Raw genomic sequence first — 18,384 nt, forward strand, 5'->3', positions numbered from 1 at the left:
CAAATGGGGTGATCAATGCCTCGCTCATCCTCCTGCAGGAGCACTGCGCCCGCACCAAGAGCGCTGGCATCTACCTCCAGCTTAAATGGTCGAGTGAAGTTTGGGGCTGCGAGCACAGGTGCACTGCAGAGGAGAACTTTGGCAGCTTCAAAAGCCAACTGACAGTCCTCTGACCACTGGAAAGGAGTTTTGGGACTCACCAAACTAGTCAAAGGAGCTACCACATCTGCAAAGTTTTTGCAGAACGCACGGTAATACCCAGCCATCCCCAAAAAACGGCGGAGCTCACGCCGCGTTTGAGGAGCTGGGAAATCTAAGATTGCCTGCACTTTGGCAGTAACTGGGCACACACGACCTTGCCCCACTTGTTTACCTAGGTAGGTCACAACAGCCTTCCCAAACTCACATTTGGCCAGATTGAGTGTAAGGGAAGCAGCGCACAGACATCCAAAGATTTGACGGAGTGTTCTCATGTGGTCAGACCAGGTTGATGAATAGGCCACTATGCCATCCAAATAAACCTCACAATTTTCCACACCACATAGGACCGTTCATCAACCGTTGGAAAGTAGCAGGGGCATTTCTCAAACCGAAAGGCATGACTGTATATTGGAGAAAATGATCCAGAGTGACAAAAGCACTTACCTCCGAGGCGCGCTGAGTAAGTGGGACCTGCCAATAGCCTTTTAGTAGGTCCAACTTAGTCACATATTTAGCGGACCCTACCCGATCAATACAGTCCTCCATACGGGGGAGTGGAAATTAATCTGGTTTGGTGACTGCATTGACCTTTCGATAATCATTACAGAAATGCGAGGCCTGGTCAGGTTTGGGGACAAGCAGTGAAGGGGAACTCCAGGAACTGCTACTAGGGACAGCGAAACCGTGATCAAGGAGATACTTTACCTCCTGCTGCATTAAAGCACGTTTTGTCGGATTAACGCGATAAGCATGCTGTTTTATTGGTTGATGACCGCCCATATCAACATCATGACTTAACACTTTGGTCTGCATGGAAATGTCCCCAAAAAGGGTCGGATACGCCTCAATGAGCTCAATAACATCAGACTTAGCAGAATTGGATAGATGCACCAAATATGCATCCAAGTCTGTCAAAATTTCAGAGTTTCTAAGGCGCGCACAGAAAACAGAACAATGCCGATCATCCAGCCTGTCATCACTGGGACTGTATGGGGGCGGAACGACTGATACTGAAGCCACAGGTGCAACCACAAGGGGCGATTTAACAAAATGCTCACGGTCAACATAAGTTTTGAGCATGTTGACATGACAAACGCGTGTTTTCTTTCTACGATCAGGGGTCTGGATTACATAATCTGTGTCACTAAGTCTATGATCGACCACATAAGGACCAGAAAACTTTGCTTGCAGACTAGAACCAACAATGGGTAACAGAACTAGCACGCGCTCACCTGACTGAAAGGTACGCGCCACAGACTTCTTGTCATAAGTCACTTTCATTTTTGCCTGAGCGCTCGAGAGAGAGTCTCGGGCAACATCGCACGCATGATGTAGCCTCTCTCGGAACGAACTAACATAGTCCAGAACGTTTTCATCTGGACTAGTTTTGCCTGAGAGCCACTTCTCTCTCAGGAGGCGTAATGGGCCACGCACAGTGTGACCGAAAACTAGATCGGCTGGACTAAACCCTAAGGATTCTTGTGACGTTTCCCGCACCGCAAACAACAACAGCGGCAACCCCTCATCCCACTCCCGAGTTGACGCAGTGCAAAACTTGCGCAGCATACTTTTTAGAGTTTGGTGAAACCTTTCTAATGCGCCCTGACTTTCTGGATGGTATGCACTAGAGACATGGTGTGCCACATTTAACTCTGCCATGACATGGGCAAAGATTTTGGACATGAAGTTTGTTCCCTGGTCACTTTGGATGCGTTTAGGTAGACCAAAAGTAGAGAAAAACTTAACAAGCGCCTTCACAATCACACAGGCTTTTAATGAGCGCAACGGAACGGCTTCGGGGTAACGAGTAACAGAACACATAATAGTGAAAATGTACTGGTTACCGGACTTGGTTTTAGGTAAAGGACCAACACAGTCAACAATAACGTGCTCAAATGGCTCACCGACAGCTGGAATGGGCCTTAACGGAGCAGGAGGAATTACCTGATTTGGTTTACCTGAGACTTGACAAATGTGGCACGATCGACAGAATTTCACAACATCAGATTTAAGCCTAGGCCAAAAAAAATAACGAAGCACACGGTCGTACGTTTTCCTTATTCCCAAGTGGCCGGACATGCAATGATCATGAGCTAAACTCAAGACCTGCAAACGGAAAGGCTGTGGCACTACAATTTGGGACACCGACTCATGTGTAATACCAGAGCTTGGAGACCAGCGCCGCATAAGAACACCATCATCAACAAGGTAGAATACAGGTTTTTCACACGGTAGGTCCTCTGCAAGAGAAAAACAAGAAGTTAAAGTAGCATCAGCTTCCTGTGCTCTAATCAGCTGCTCTTTCTCTACAGCAAGAGTTAAGGTTCTATCGTCAGGCTGAAGCTCTACACAGATAGGTACTTTATCATTACACTCTTCCTTACACTCTTGAGATGGACTTGTTGGATCAGAGCCACTCATGAAAGAGTCGCTAAGATCCACCAAGTCACCAAGCTTTCATGCTCGAGCACGGGTTACAGCACACACAGGAAACAGGGGCAAGTCAAGAACTTCAGTGTCGGGGACACATTCGTCCGCAATCGGATATTCGATCACCTCAGGAAACGGAAAAACTTTACCACCAGCCAAATCATTCCCGAGGATTAAGTCTACACCGGCTATCGGTAACTGAGGACGTTTGGCGACACTAAATTTGCCTGACACAAATCTGGACGACAACTGAACGAAGTGCAACGGCGCCCGCACTGCACACATTTTAACACCCCATGCCAACACATCTGCCCCACAATAGGTCTCAGCTGAGAAAGGCACAATACCATCTCGAATCAGTGTTTGTTTAGCTCCAGTATCCCGCAGGATAGTGATAGGGACTTGTTTTTCCTCACCCACTAGAGAAACAAAACCATGCAAAATAAACGGCCTAAAAGCCTCATCGATTTGGTCCCTTCGAGCATTAAGATTTAGATTAAAATTTTTGCAGGGTGTAGTGTGAATGAGCTGTGGCATTCTTACGGTGCTCTCTCTTTTCAAGAAGATGGCAGGCAACGATAAGATGTCCTTGCTCATGACAGTAAAAACACTCCCTGGCTTCGGTGGCGGCAGGGGCGGCCGTGCGGTTGCGACGATAACTCTTAGGAGAGTTACCCTCACGAACAAAGGGAGAAAAAACACATTTATGAGTTAATGTAAACTCATCCGCCAGTACAGCGGCAGCAGCAAGGAATGAGACTTTTTGTTCATTTAGGTAGATAGCAATCTTATCTGGGAGCCGATTCTTAAATTCCTCCAACAACACAAGTTCACGCAGATCACCCAAAGTTTCCACCTTACTGGCCCGACACCATTTATCAAACAGAGCGCCTTTCTCCCTTGCAAACTCTACGTACGTCTGGGTGGCAGTTTTTTCACAACTTCTGAAGTTTTGCCTATATGCCTCTGGCACTAACTCATAGGCACGGAGGACAGTGGCTTTAACAATGTCATAATTCAAGTTGTCTTCTATGGACAGAGAGGTACAGACTTCCTGAGCTTTGCCCACTAACCTACATTGGAGCAAAAGAGGCCACACACTCTTCGGCCAATTCAGTGTAGCAGCAATACGCTCAAAAGCATTGAAATAGGAATCTACCTCAGTTTCTCTAAATGGTGGAACCAGTGCAATGTGCCTACTCACGTCAAAGCTGTCTTGGGGTCTCGGAGCGGGTGATGAAGTAGGAGAACTGGCAGATATAGCGGCTCCCCGCTCTATCTCCACACTGTAAACCCCAATCCATTCATGACACAAAATTTTAATGTTACGTCCACACAAATGTTCAGGATTGTCAAAACAACATAAAAACTTTATGTTCATTTGACACAAAAAATCATCCCATGTGAGGTTGACATAATTTTTTTATGTTAAGTCAACAATTTTTGACTTTTGAGTTCATTCTACTTAAATGTATAACGTCAACATCACATAATTAGTTCAAGGCCAATTAACAACACATATACTGTGCACTTAGCATATATTTTTATAGTTGCGTAAACCTAAAAAATGGTTGTCAAAATATGTACTCAATGTTTTTATGTTCATATGACAAGCGGTCACTTTGATGTTCAACAAAATGAAAATATTGTGTTCACTTAACACAACAAAAACACATAATTACAACATAAGTTCCAGAGTTATGCTGAACACAAATATTTTGTGCTGTTTCACCATAAAACTGCCACAATGTTTTGTGTTTTTACCAACGTATTATGTTTTAGTACACATAATTAAGTTTTAACTAGTCAAAGCAACGTTAAATTTAAAGGTTGAGAATAACTTCCATTTCTTTGTTTGTCTAATTTAAAATGTTTGAATAGAAAGGATACATACAATTTGTGTTATGTTTGATTTGATCGTACTGCAGTCAGATGCAATTGGTTCATTGGCTGGTCAGTTCCCATGATGCAAGGCGGTAAATAGAGTTGTGTTAAAATTTGCTGAAAAGTTTGCAGTTTGTTCGAAATACAAATGTAACTTCATGAATTCCGTTTATTAAACGTGTCTGCTTAGAATTTTTGTTGCCTGGAAATTGTCATTGTTTTGCTGATTTACATTTGTAACCATGAGTTAAGTGACTGTTACGTTTGATAAGAGCTGGAGTATTGCAGCATTAGACTTTGAGCAGTAATAGGCTTCCTTCAGCCATTAAGCTGCGGTGTGTCACTTCACTAGTGGTCCTTTCGTGTAAAGTGATGCAAGATCAGTGGCTTTAGAGGTGCCCCTATTTCGCATGAGGCCCTTGGGTGGCCACACCCGAACACTCATGCTATCTCCGCTATAGATGTGGTTATGTTGTATTAACTGTTTAATTGTTGTTTGTACATAAAATTAACGTTATGACACATAACTTTTTGTGTTTAATAAGCATAAAAATACACATTAAGCAACCTGATTATTCTATGTTAATATAACATAGAATTATATGTTAAGAAAACACTAATTATTTTTGTTGCATGACTAAAAAAAGTTATGTTAAACTGACATAAATTTCCTTTCAGATAACACTCATGTGACACATTTATTTTATGTTTAGTGTACTCAAAACTTTAATGTTACCATACTGTACTAAATTAAAAGTTTTGAGTGCAAGCCGTTTCCAAAAAATTTTTAGGTTGAGTTAGCGAATTCGGATTTACAGTGCAGAGCCCTTATTTTCAAATGCATGGCTTGCACCTCCAACTCTCGATTTCTCACCTCAGCCTCTCTGATCTGCAGCGTTAGCCTCTGCTCTTCTGTGGTCAAGTTTGCCTGAGCCGCAAGGCCTTGAGGTGGTATTACTTGGAGTGGGGCAACAATACCAGCCTGTTCACCCGGAACTCCCTCTGAAGGAGCCGACTCCCCAAACAAACCCCTTTCAGTTAGCGCTGAGCAAAGGAGCTCTTTCAACTCCTGCTTCTTAAGACTAGAGGGCACATGCACATCATAAAAGTTCCCCACCAAAATTAGGTCCTTCTTCTTACACCTATCCAATTTATCAACTGATGGACTTTATTAAAGTGCACTTTATTAAAATAAATTGGCTAAATTCCCCAAAAATGGGGGCAAAATGTTGTGATATCAACAAACTCGTATAATGACAGTAAAAATGTATACCAGATTATGGGGGAAATATGAGTTTAAAATGAAAAAATTAAACAAACTAAATGATAAATGGTAAACTAATATTGTTTTTTTTTTTTAAATGTCATTAAGAGTCCCATCTTTGGTGTGTTCACTGTCTCAAGCTGAGGGATTCTGCAATGCAATAGGTACAAAGTAGCACCCAATGTATTCCAGGGTCTTGTTTGATGGAGAAAAAAATTGTTTTCCTGGGCTTGTTGAGGCGGCAAATTCTGATGTTAATGATGACAGTGAGAAAAGATGATGAAAGTGGTGGAAACCTGCAGTGAAACAAAAAAGACAAATGTCACAAATGGACGCTGAGAGCTGAGGTCAAAATGGATCAAATCACAAATTTGAAGTATTTGTTCGTCCATGCATGGTGTCATCTTTTGTTGTGCCGATGCGATGTCCACATACTGTGATATTCACTAACAAAGACTACGGCAATAAAGAAATGGATTTAGAAAACGTGATGTAGGAAGGAGGGCTTAAGGGTTCGGAGAGAGGGATGAGTGTTGAAGAGATAAGGGATGGAGAGAGAAATCTGGGTGGTGGACGGAAGGATGATTGATGGTAGACCAGTGTCGCTGAAGGCAGGAAGACAGGAGGGAACTGTGAGTGGAGCTGTCTCTTGGTGCACTTAGATTATAACAGTGCTCCCAGTAGTTCCTGTATACAAAGAGAGAGAGAGGGAAGAAATGAAAGAGAAAAGAGGGTTTTGGGATGCAAAAACTGAGTAACAGGGATCAAGGTAAATTAATATGAAACTAAATGGTACTTAATGTGGCAAGTGGTAGGATGTTAGTTGGGTTGCCACCCAGGGGAATATCACCCCCAGGAAATGTTTCTGAAGATTTAATCACTTTGAAACTCAAAGGTCACACAGGTTCAAAATCACTTGGAATGGATATTTGATTCCAAAAATAGATATACAGTAGATGTATTCACAATATTGTTAAAACAGCAGAACAGTAAGTCAACCTTTAACATACAACACAAGCACAGCAATCAGTTAGCTCAATATATTGCACAATACCCTATAGACACGTAAATTGCCACTGAAAGCCGGAGGACACAAGAACCAGGGCTGGGGGCTTACAGAAATGTCTTGTTGAGGGGAGGTGTGGTGTGGTTGTGGAGGGGGGTACCCTTAGTCTGGATCAACATAAGTAATTTTTCAGGATAAAGCCTGACATCCGGCGTGTGGATCACACCTTCCTCTCTCTGCATATTGCCCTTCTCAAACTCTGTTCGCAACAGGAAACAACAACAAACTTCCAGCTAGCAAGCTATAGGCTGAAAATAGCAAGTTTTGAAGAAAATTTGGATCGTGCAATAAAGTAAAGATTTAAAAAGAATATGTTCATGGCACTGACTATCTAACTGGGACATTTTGGGACCAATTGGCGGGATTGCTGTGGACAAAGTACACGCGGCAATACACTGGTAAGAGGAAATGGCGTTTGACCATGTATCCAGCTAATTTAAATAGCTCACGTTGTGTGAACAGTGAACTTTCTGAGTCTCTCCTGATTGAAACGAAACATGACTGTGATCCTGCAGATCTTTGTTTATTTGGTCCAATTTATACTCACAACAACAACAACAAAAAGCAAAACTGATCAGAAACAATCCTCCAGCAAAACAAATATGTCAACCACAAAGAGACCCACCTCCCTTCAGAGAGCTCCCAGCAGGAGTGGAGACAAAATGATTGCAGTTTGATCTTCAACTAAAAGTGTGAAGATTTGCAATCATGATCACGCACAGCTGTGAAAGCATAATTCTGATATGAATGATACATTCCACTTTATTATTTGTGTGACACACAAAATGAAGGGGCTCTCACAATGACGAGTCGATTTAAAGGCTTATTTCACTTATTTACAGTGCATGGTTGACATTGATACCACAGTCAAGGTTTTTTCTGAATGAGAAGACCAGATCCAATTTTGAGTTCCTATTGATTTCTTTATCTTGGTGTTCATCTTCATTTGAACACCTGACAGTATTGAGTTGTTTTTATAAGTGTTACCATCAATCACAATCAGTCTATTTTCTGTTGTTCTTCATGTCTGACATGAAACAAAATATTTAATATTTATGATTGTTTATGTCAAACTGTAAAGTGCATAGAAAAGCATTGCTTGTCTATGTAGCACTGCTTTGTCAGTAATGAGCACTCCAGTTTGAACCTCTTTCATGCCAAGGTTTTTATTTTTAATTTAGTGTTTCATATGAATATTATCAGGACAAAGTCCTAATTTTCCAGGTTTATTAACCTTCCTAAAGCCCAGCTAATTAATTTCTTTTTGTGCTTTCTGGGGCTTTGTGTTGGCTGTGGCTCATGTAGTGGAAAAAAATATGTTTAAGCATGATTCTTTATATTTTTGTCTTATTTCTGTTTTAATTTGTCTCATAATGCTGAAGGTTTTTTTCTTCTCTTATTCTCACATATTGAAAGTAAGAGTCACCAAGTCTGGGAACGTAATATGTACGCTGAACAGATAGGGACTACAAGGTCACCTTAAACTGTTTGTTATTTCTGCCTGGATAGTTGAGACTTCTTACATAGTTGAGATAAAGGGATGTCTAAACTTTGGGGTTGAAAGTGGTACAGAGGGGAAGAAGTGAGGTGGCTCCTGAATGTCTGACTATGTTTGATTGTAAGAAATGTGTGAGTCATGTTTAGAAAGAGGGGCATGCCTTGTCTATCTCACTGAAGATGCATATATACTGTGTGCTTTCTCTCATTCGTTGAATACACTTTCCCACTGTGCTGTTGTACTTGTGAAACCGTGTTCCCATATTTATAAATATAAATAAATACTCAAAGACTAAACTTTGAATTCATTCTCAGTAACTTAGTTTCATTTCTTGTGTTTCTAATCTACCTTCCTGCTGTTAACAAGAAAAACTTCCACCACACTCATCATCTATCTACAAAGCGGGACGCCTCTGTGTGTGTATTGATGTATGTATGTATGTCTCTGCGTCTCTGCATCTGTCTTTGAAATATCTCATGAACCGTTCATCCAATCTACTTCACACTTGGTTTCCTGGGTACCCAATGAACTTGGATTTTGGAGCAATTTGGACATCATTGGATATTGGTTATTAACATAAATATAAAAACTAAACGGACGAACAATAAAGGTTGAGCAAAATAATTGACGCCTAAAAAATAATAACAACACGTTCAGTGTTGGGCAAGTTACTTCCAAAATGTAATACATTATAGATTACTAGTTACCGTCATTTGAGAGTAATTAGTTATATTACAATATTACTGTCTCTGAATTGTAATGCGTTACACTACTTTTGCATTACTTTTGAGTTACTTTCACCAAAATAACAGGGGAAGTTTGATTTGGCAGCTAGCTTGTGAATTTCACCACCGGATCAATAAAGTCTCCTCTTTATCCACTTTAATACATCATAGATTATTCATATTATGTATAATTAATATAAATATGCAAAGTAACTAAAGCTATACAAAATAGATAAGTAAAACATATAATAGGCAAGTAGGAGAAAATGAAAATACTCAAAAGTATGGCATTGTTGTAAAATGTTTGTTTATAGCACTTCAATAAGAAATTCATGTTGTTTAGGTTAAAACACTCTAAAGGAAATGTTCAATTATAGTGTGATTAAAACTCACTATTAACATTATTTACAGTACTTGATTTACAGCTGATTTGTGATAAGGTAGCCTACACAACCTTATTTAACAGTAATATAGTTTTACTGCGAACCGTCACAGGAAGTGCTTTTTATTTTGAAGTAAGCTACACGGAAGTTGTCTGTTGTGTAGCCTACTCTTGCTAGCTTACTGAGAAGCAACATGTCCGTCAGGCTCAAGTTGTTCATTTTCTTGTTTGTAAAACTGCAACATATTGAACAGTAAATGGTCACAGTAAAAGACAAGTGAATTTTGGTCGTCATTCGAAGCCATTCCACTATAGGCATAGTTACTCTCCACGGCTGATAAAAATGCAACGATATTTACGTGTAGCAAGCCTCAACATTAATTCCTAACAGCCGCTGACGTACCGTCACCTGTTGGGACATACATGCTGTCCGTACTGTCTCTGGTTCTGACCACGGGAACAGAAACAGGACAGCTCACTTCAACGCAGCGTAATAACTCCTGAAAATAATATCCATCTCGCAAATGTATCTGTCTCAGCAGTCATCTCAACCATCGAATACAGCGACAGGAAAATAATACGGCTTTTTTTTTTTCCTGTGAAGAAATGTGTCGCGGTGTTGGTGAATTCTTAAAAAAAAACCAATGCACCAGTAAATGTTGCGTTAAAATGCATTGTAACTCACGTTACTGAGATTGTAACGAGTATAATATTACCGAAATTTAATTAGTAATGCGTTATATTACTGCGTTACAGCAAAAAGGAATACATTACTGTAATTGCGTTACTTTTGTAACGCGTTACTCCCAACACTGAACACGTTACACGCAGTCACCACATGCAGAACGTGGCAGGCTGGACAGCAGCGGGGGGAAGAGAGGGACCTGTACCGGCTTTGACTCCAGTACACTTTTTCCTGCTTCCAACGTTACATGATTGCTGGATTTACCAAACTACCTTTTCTTCACTTTCCTGGAGCAAAGCGGATAGCATACAGGAACATCGCAACTGTCGTGTACGTTTGCCTCTCTAACTTTCACCACTTAGAACTTATTACGTTACTACCTCGGTTTAAAACAACCGAATCATATGCCTATTACCAGGCTACCTGATGTTAATTAACGTTATGCCTATAACGTACATCTCCCTCACACAAACCGAAAACCTGGGCAATATATTTCTTACAGTCAATCGATTACTACAATCACAATAAACTACTCAACAGGGGAACAGACTTCGACACAACACCGAATTCTTTCCCCTAGGTTGACTGCAGCTACTTTTTAACAGCTGTTGACGGCGCTCTGTACAGCAGCGGGGGAAGGTTCACCAGCTTTGACTTTGACTCTTTTGCGTTACAGGATTACTGGATATAAAGTTACCAACCACACTTTTCTTCACTTTCCTGGAGCACGAGCGGATTGCTTGCATGAACACTGCAACTGTTGTGTCAGTTCGCCACTCTAACTTTCACCACTAATTACTTATTACGTTAATACCCCTGTTAAAACATGCAAATTATATGCCTATTACTACCTCATGTTAGGTAACGATATGCCTATAACATATACCTCCCTCACAGAAGCCGAAAACCTGGCCAATGTATTACAAGAAGCCAACTTTACACGTCCCGTACCTTCAAAATAAACTACTCGACGGTGGAACAGACTTGGACACAATACTGGACAGTTTGATGTATTTAACTGTCTTTCCCCTAGTTTGACTGCGGCTATGTTTTTAAGCAAAGTCCAGCGCATTGCTCACTTCACACAACACGCTACATTACATCACTTCCATCAAACTCATGGCAGTATGCAGGTGCAGAATGAATAAAGGGGAACACAATATATATTTGCCAGCACACCAATCTACCTCACACTTGCTTTCCTGGGTACCCAATGAACTTGGGGTTTGGATTTTGGAGCAATTTGGACAGCATTGGATATTGGAAATTAAAAATAAAACTAAATGGCCGAACAATAAACTTCTGGTGCATGAGACACTACAGTTACCCAAGGAGAGAGGAGGAATGGCAGTGCCGAGTTTTAAGGATTATTATTATGCAGCACAGATCAGAGCTGTGGCATGTTGGTGTAATATGGACTATGTAGCCAAGTGGAAAGACATCGAAATGAAGGGGGGAAATCACCAAATTCAACACCTAGTAGGGGATAAAGAATTATATAGGATACAACAAAGTTTAATAGACCCAATTACAAAATTTACCTTAAACATGTGGAACACAGTAGTAAGGAGATACTAATTAGAAAAAGAGACAAAGATCCTGAGATGGTTAATACATGATAATAAATTTCTGCCGGGAAGAGAAAATCAAGGTTTTAAGAGATGGGCCCGAGGGGGTGTCACAGCAATATGTGAGATGGTAGAAAAGGGGGAAATGCAGAGCTTTCAATATTTGAAAGATAGGTTTGTTTTAGAAAGAGAGGACTACTTTAGATACCTACAAGTGAAGGACTACTATATAAGGAAAATAAAAATAGATAAGGCTACTGAGCAAAACGGGGTAATTAAGGTAATGATTGATGTATACAATGGAAAGAAGGGTAGAGTGATCTCAGCCCTTTATCAAGCTCTGTTGAAAAGTAGAGGGAATTCAACAATGTACATAAAAGAAAAGTGGGAAAGGGAGCTCAGGATTGAGTTGACGGAGGAAGAATGGTACAATGTGTGCAGGGTACAGCATTCAACCACTGGTTCAAGGGTATGGAGGGAGTTCGGGTGGAAAAATATTATTAGATACTTCATAACCCCAAAGACAAAAGGAAGGTTCGCCCCGGAACAGAATTTGTGTTGGAGGCAGTGTGGACAGACGGAGGTGGACCACACACATATTTTGTAAGTGCCGAAAGTTGAAAGACTATTGGGAAGAAGTATGGGGAGTATTAAAGGCGATACTAGGTTATGAGATGCCTATGACCAGCTCGGTGCTATATTTGTGGATTCTGGCACAGGAAAACACACGGGGTGGGGACAGATATCTGATCAAGACACTGCTGGTAGCCGGCAAGAAAACCATAACTAGAGCATGGTACAAAACAGACCCACCTACAAAGGAACAATGGGTGAGGGTAGTGGAAGAAATATTTGGCATGGAAAGACTTACACACATATTGAGGCTCCAGGAGGGGAAATTTGAGTCAAAGTGGGAAAAGTGGGTGGAGTATAAAAAAAAGCTGAACGACACCACAAATTAAGAGGGCTGGAATCAGACCATGATGTTGCACTACAATTAAGAGAAGAAGTGTCTCACATGTCACCTTGTAGATTTTTAATATATGTTTTGTTTTGTTTCTTTTACTTTACTGCATAATTGTTCTTTCATTTTATCTTGTCATAAATACCACAATTTGTAAGATTTTTTTCTTATTACAACTTTAGTACATGATGGCCCTATTTCAAGCTTTTCCCTACAGAGATATTCAGCTAAAGTATAAGCCTGTCTATATGTGGATTTGTATGTTTACAAAGTTTTCAATAAAATTTAAGTGAAAAAAAAACAAAAAAAAAAACTGTTGGTGCAGCACGCAGCAGCCTGTTGACACGCTCTGTAGAGCAGCGGGGGTGGGGGAGCTTTACAGGCTTGGGCTGCAGTTCACTTTTTGCAGCTTCTACCATAACATGATTGCTGGATATACCAAGCAAACTTTTCTTCACGTTCCGGGAGCACGAGTGAATAGCTGACAGGAACATCGCAACTGTTGTGTTCACTAAGGTTGGGAAAAAAGCTGCTACGTAACGCTGGCTTTTCTGTGTCTATTAGGCTATTTCGCTAAGAATGAATGAAAAGCCATTTTCCAACACTAAATATCTATCTATAAATTGCAGGAACGTCTGTCTGTCTGTCCATCTGTTATGCGCATATCTCTCGAACCATTATGGATGGATTTCATACTTGGATTAGAAATGCAAAAGATATTGTTAAATATATTGGTAAAAGAAGCACACATTGGATTTGCCGCTCTAGCCGCTGACCACTCCCCCTCTTACCCTGAGGACCAGAGACAGAGAGCAGCAGAGCTTTGGCACCTAAAATGTGACATACACCACAGACCCACAAAAATGTGCAAAGTAGCACTACGTCTTTGACTTTGAATAAAAAAACGACAATTCCCGAATTTAAGGACGTTTCAGAATCCCACACATGCAAAGCACAGCCAGCTACAGACAAGTAGTGTTGACGAACTGAGCAAAGAGCCGGTTAATTAACCCGACTTGTGTCACTGAACCGGGAGACTTGAGTGCCATATGTCAATGAACCGACTCACTCCTGTTTTTTTCTTTTACTTCATTCGTGCCGTTGTGTGAAGCTGGTATTCTTCTGCTGCTGTGTTTGTAGTAATCTAGCTCATTAGCGCCTCCACTGGAGTGGTGGTGGTAGAATCAATCAGGAAATGAGCTACCTAGACCGCGCACTAGGCTACTGAACGAGACCGAATGTAACCGTGCAACCGGCCGGCCCGCTCGAGTCATGTAATCAAGCGGTGTCTGGGTTCTCGGCAAGTTTGAGTTATTAACCAAGCCTGGTTTCTGGTGCATCTTAGATGATTGTGTTCATGGCAATTCACACATTATCGATGGGGAAGTACATCACATACAAATACACGTCATATCTTGTTAGTTATGTTAAGTTAAATGTTAGAGAAGTGAATGTTGCTACATGGTAGGTAGGCTGTCACGACAAGACCGTGCACTAGGCTACTGAACGAGACCGTAAGGACCATAACCGAGGGTACTGCATGAGTCTATTTTCAAACGGGTGTCTAGGTTCTCGGCAAGTTTGAGTTATCAAGCGATCCCAGAAGCCTTTATTTCTCGTGCATCTTAGATGATTGTGTACATACAAATTCATAGACTACATTATCGGTGGATATCACATACAAATGCACGTCATGTTATCTTAGTAGTTATGTTAAGTTAAATGTTTGTTACATGGTAGGTAGGCTGTCACCAGGAGACCGCGCACCAGGCTACTGAACGAGACCGTAACCGTGCCTAATACATGAGTCTATGTAATCAAACGGGTGTCTAGGTTCTCGGCAAGTTTGAGTTATCAACCGATAGCAGAAGCCTTTATGTCTCGTGCATTTTAGAATTGTGTTCATGGAAATTCATAGGCTACATTACCAAGGGTAAAGTATTATATCACCTACAAATACACGTAATGTTATCTTGGTAGTTCTGTTAAGTTAAATGTTAGAAGTGAATGTTGCTACATGGTAGTTAGACTGTCACGAGGAGACCGCCCACCAGGCTACCGAATGTAACCGTGGCCAGTGCGTGAGTCTTGTGTCGGTCAGTAGGAGTGTGTAAATAGTATGTTGAGACCGAATGTAACCGCAACCGCTCGAGTCTTCTGCGGTGTCTTGGTTCCTGGCGGGGGAACGCGATCACCCCCCTCTCTCTGCGTGCACGCACACACACGGTCCGGTTCTGGTGGTTGATGAACGCAGATATGTGCTGATTAGCTCTCATAACGGGCCGGATGGGTAGCCATGAATCCATGAGGCTAATGTCTGATTACTCCACATTTTCATTGTGATATTTTGTGATTACATTCTGAATCTGCCCCGTTCTCTGTTAGGTAAATACAGTAGTATGTCTTCCTCTGATATAGACTTAGGGCGTTTTCACACATACCTCATTTGGTCCAGACTTTCGGACTTTTTTGTTTGATCCGAACCAAAATTACAGGTGTGAAACCTCCCCCGGACCACGGTCCGGATCAAAAGACCAAATTTTGGTCCGACCAAAAGAGGTGGTCTCGGTCCGGACCAAACTGAACCATGGTCCGGTTCGTTTATAGTGTGAAAGCATTTTTTGGATGGTTCGGACTTTCGGACCAAATACAAGAAACTCTGGCAGGCTCTCCTTGTGTTACAAGACCGGGGAAGCTCCTTTAAGGAATAGCTCGGTGCTTAGTGTGTAGGCTACATGAGAGAGTGTGTGACGGTGAATGCGCTCAGAGCAGACAGCTGTCGGCTATCAGAGCAGAGAATACATCAGCAGTTTATTTGTTAAGTGGTAGTAAATGTACAGTGTAGGTTTCCGTTTGTCTCTGAATAAATTCTCCAGAAAGAAAGTTTCCGTGTCTCGCTTGTCAACAACACAACAAAACAAAAAGAGCCGCGGCAGTAGGGGAGAGCAGCAGTCAGCTGAAAAAACTCCAACACAGAGAGAGGAGACGAGAGGACGAGGAAGCCTGTCTACAAACCAATCAATTATAAGTATCTGGAGACGCAGCTCACGTATGTGATGATGGCAGGACGTAGTTTTGTGACGTATAGATCTTTAGTGCGCTTGCATAACTGCATGTGAAACCAAAACTTACCGGATCAAATGTATACAATGTAACAAAAACATGAACCTTGGTCCGGACCTTGGTTCGGACTTTCATGTGTGAAAACACCCTTAGCCTACACTGTAAGTCAGTAGTAGGCTATACATTGGAGGTGCATATTAAGTGGTTTGGGGTCCTTCTTTAAGTAATTTTGGGGTACAATTTGGTTTTGAAGAATTCTACAAGCAGCAATACCACAGACCAAGCAATCGCCCGTCCAAACATTTTCAACGGGCACTGCACTAGTCAAACAAAAGCCAGACACTATATTGTATTGTTGCTGTGAGCTGTACATCCACCACTTCTAAACAAAGGCAGAACACACCTATTCTTGGAGCTTATTCCTCCACCGCGCTGGGCAATGTGAAACTATCTCAGAGCTGACCGAGCAAAGACAGCAGTTTTCATCAAACTCCCTGGGTCTGGTTGATTAAGTGTACTGCTAAATATAATACTAATAACATTACCGTTGGCAAAATCCCCCCGCGAATCAAATCCGTACTTCAACGTTAACCGTCAAGCCACAAGTGTTACATTCGTTAACGATAATACGAGACCAGACAACATGACAGCGATATCAACATGCAATATCGTTGACGAAGAAGACAACACTAAAATGTTTTACACACACACACACACACACACACACACACACACACACACACATAGACAGTGTTGGTTTGGGGTCCTTCTGTAAGTAATTTTGGGGCACAATTTGGTTTTGGAGAATTCTACAAGCAGTAATACCACAGGCCAAGCAATCGGCCCATTCCAAACTATTACATATTTTAAACAGGCACTGTACTAGTATAATGAATATCTGTGATTGATGCTCCTCACATAAAACTTGAAAGACCAAGGATCCACTTCTTCCTGTTTTTGCCATTGCTCAATATGCCCAGCTAAAGTAACATGACTATGATGAGATAACAACAATGACTCAGCACTGAGTTTAAAGCAGCCATATTATGCTCATTTTCAGGTTCATAATTGTATTTTAAGGTTGTACCAGAATAGGTTTACATGGTTTAATTTTCAAAAAACACCATATTTTTGTTGTACTGCAGTGCTCTCTCTCACTGCTGCAGATCCTCTTTTCAGCTGATCTCTGTTTTAGCTACAGAGTGAGACCTCTTTTCTTCTTCTTCTTCTGTACTATCTTTGATTGCACTGCACATGCCCAGTAGCTCAGATGTAGATCATGTCAGCTAGCTAGCTCCATAGACAGTAAAAGAAAGGCTGTTTCTACAACTTTGGTCAGTTACAAGGCAGGATTAGCTGGGAGACTTCTAAATGAGGGCGCACATGTAAGTAGTTCTTTTGTAGATTATGGTGAACTTGTGTGTGTTGTAGCAGTGCTTTGCTATTGAGAACGAGGTAGCATGCTAGCGTTAGCATGCTAGCGTTAGCCATAGCGTTAGCATGCTAACGCTACGAGCTAATGGTTGCGGTTAGCCTGCTCGTTTCGGCTTGTGATGTCACAAGCCGTGCCGATTTTGAACAGCTCACCCAGAGACTGAAGGCAGGACACATTCAGAAACTGTATCTCACTCTAAACAGCATGGATGGATTTTTTTCAAAGTTTGTATGTGTGTGGAAGCACCAAAGACACAACATAACACCCTAAATCCCAGAAAAAGTGATTTTTTCATAATATGGGCACTTTAAAGTCAAGTGTTCTGCCTTTGGGACTCTTCTTCCCGAAGCATAATCATAATGACGCATTGAAAGATGATCACAAATAAGCAGCAATGTATTTCTATTTTCAGTTAGAAAAATGCCTTCCGGCTCTAAATCCTAAATCAGCTCACATGAAGCAAAGACATGAGCCTCTATGAGACTCAATATCAACAATAAAGTAATCCACCAAAGCTTTCCATTTAATGGGAACTGAAGAATATAACTTTACTAACTTTAACTTTACTTAACTTTTGTTATCCTTTTGATTCCTGCTATTATTTCTTCATATTTATTGGAATCTAAAGAGTCTAGAGTGAACAATATTGACATCAATTATCATTGATTGCCAGGACAATTATCAAGATCTCCACACAATAAACAGTGTATTTGCATTTAAAACAACACATATCTGAAAGGAATGACAGGAAATTTGGAGCTGCAGCATTCTGCAGGCATCACACTGTGAAAATTGTGAAATCACATCGCCGTTCGGGTTTTTGATTTCTTTTCTTTATCATGATTACACATTGACTGCATATTTTGTCATTTGGCACTGTCAGGCAGGCAGCACTACCTCCCACACAGGAGTTTATAGAGAAGAGATTATAAAGTGGCTTGCCGTATGTGATTGTTCTGGGATGTAGGTTATAGTCTTTCAGTATTAGTCAGTTGTCTGGTACAACTCTAAGCTCTGTTTGAACTATGCCTCATTGATTTTTCAGCATTATCTGCTGAGCTCATCACAGTAAACTTAATCACACTGCAGGCTCTGACACAAAACTGTATGTGTCTCTGACTAAACTTAAACCTGTGCCTGTAGGACTTTAGTTCCATTATGTTAGTCTTACAGTTGCTCATTTCAGTTTCACATCAGCCTGTTTACCCTTATCAGTATG

This window comes from Sander lucioperca, chromosome 15 (genome assembly GCF_008315115.2).
Source record: "Sander lucioperca isolate FBNREF2018 chromosome 15, SLUC_FBN_1.2, whole genome shotgun sequence".
Lineage (NCBI taxonomy): Eukaryota > Metazoa > Chordata > Actinopteri > Perciformes > Percidae > Sander > Sander lucioperca.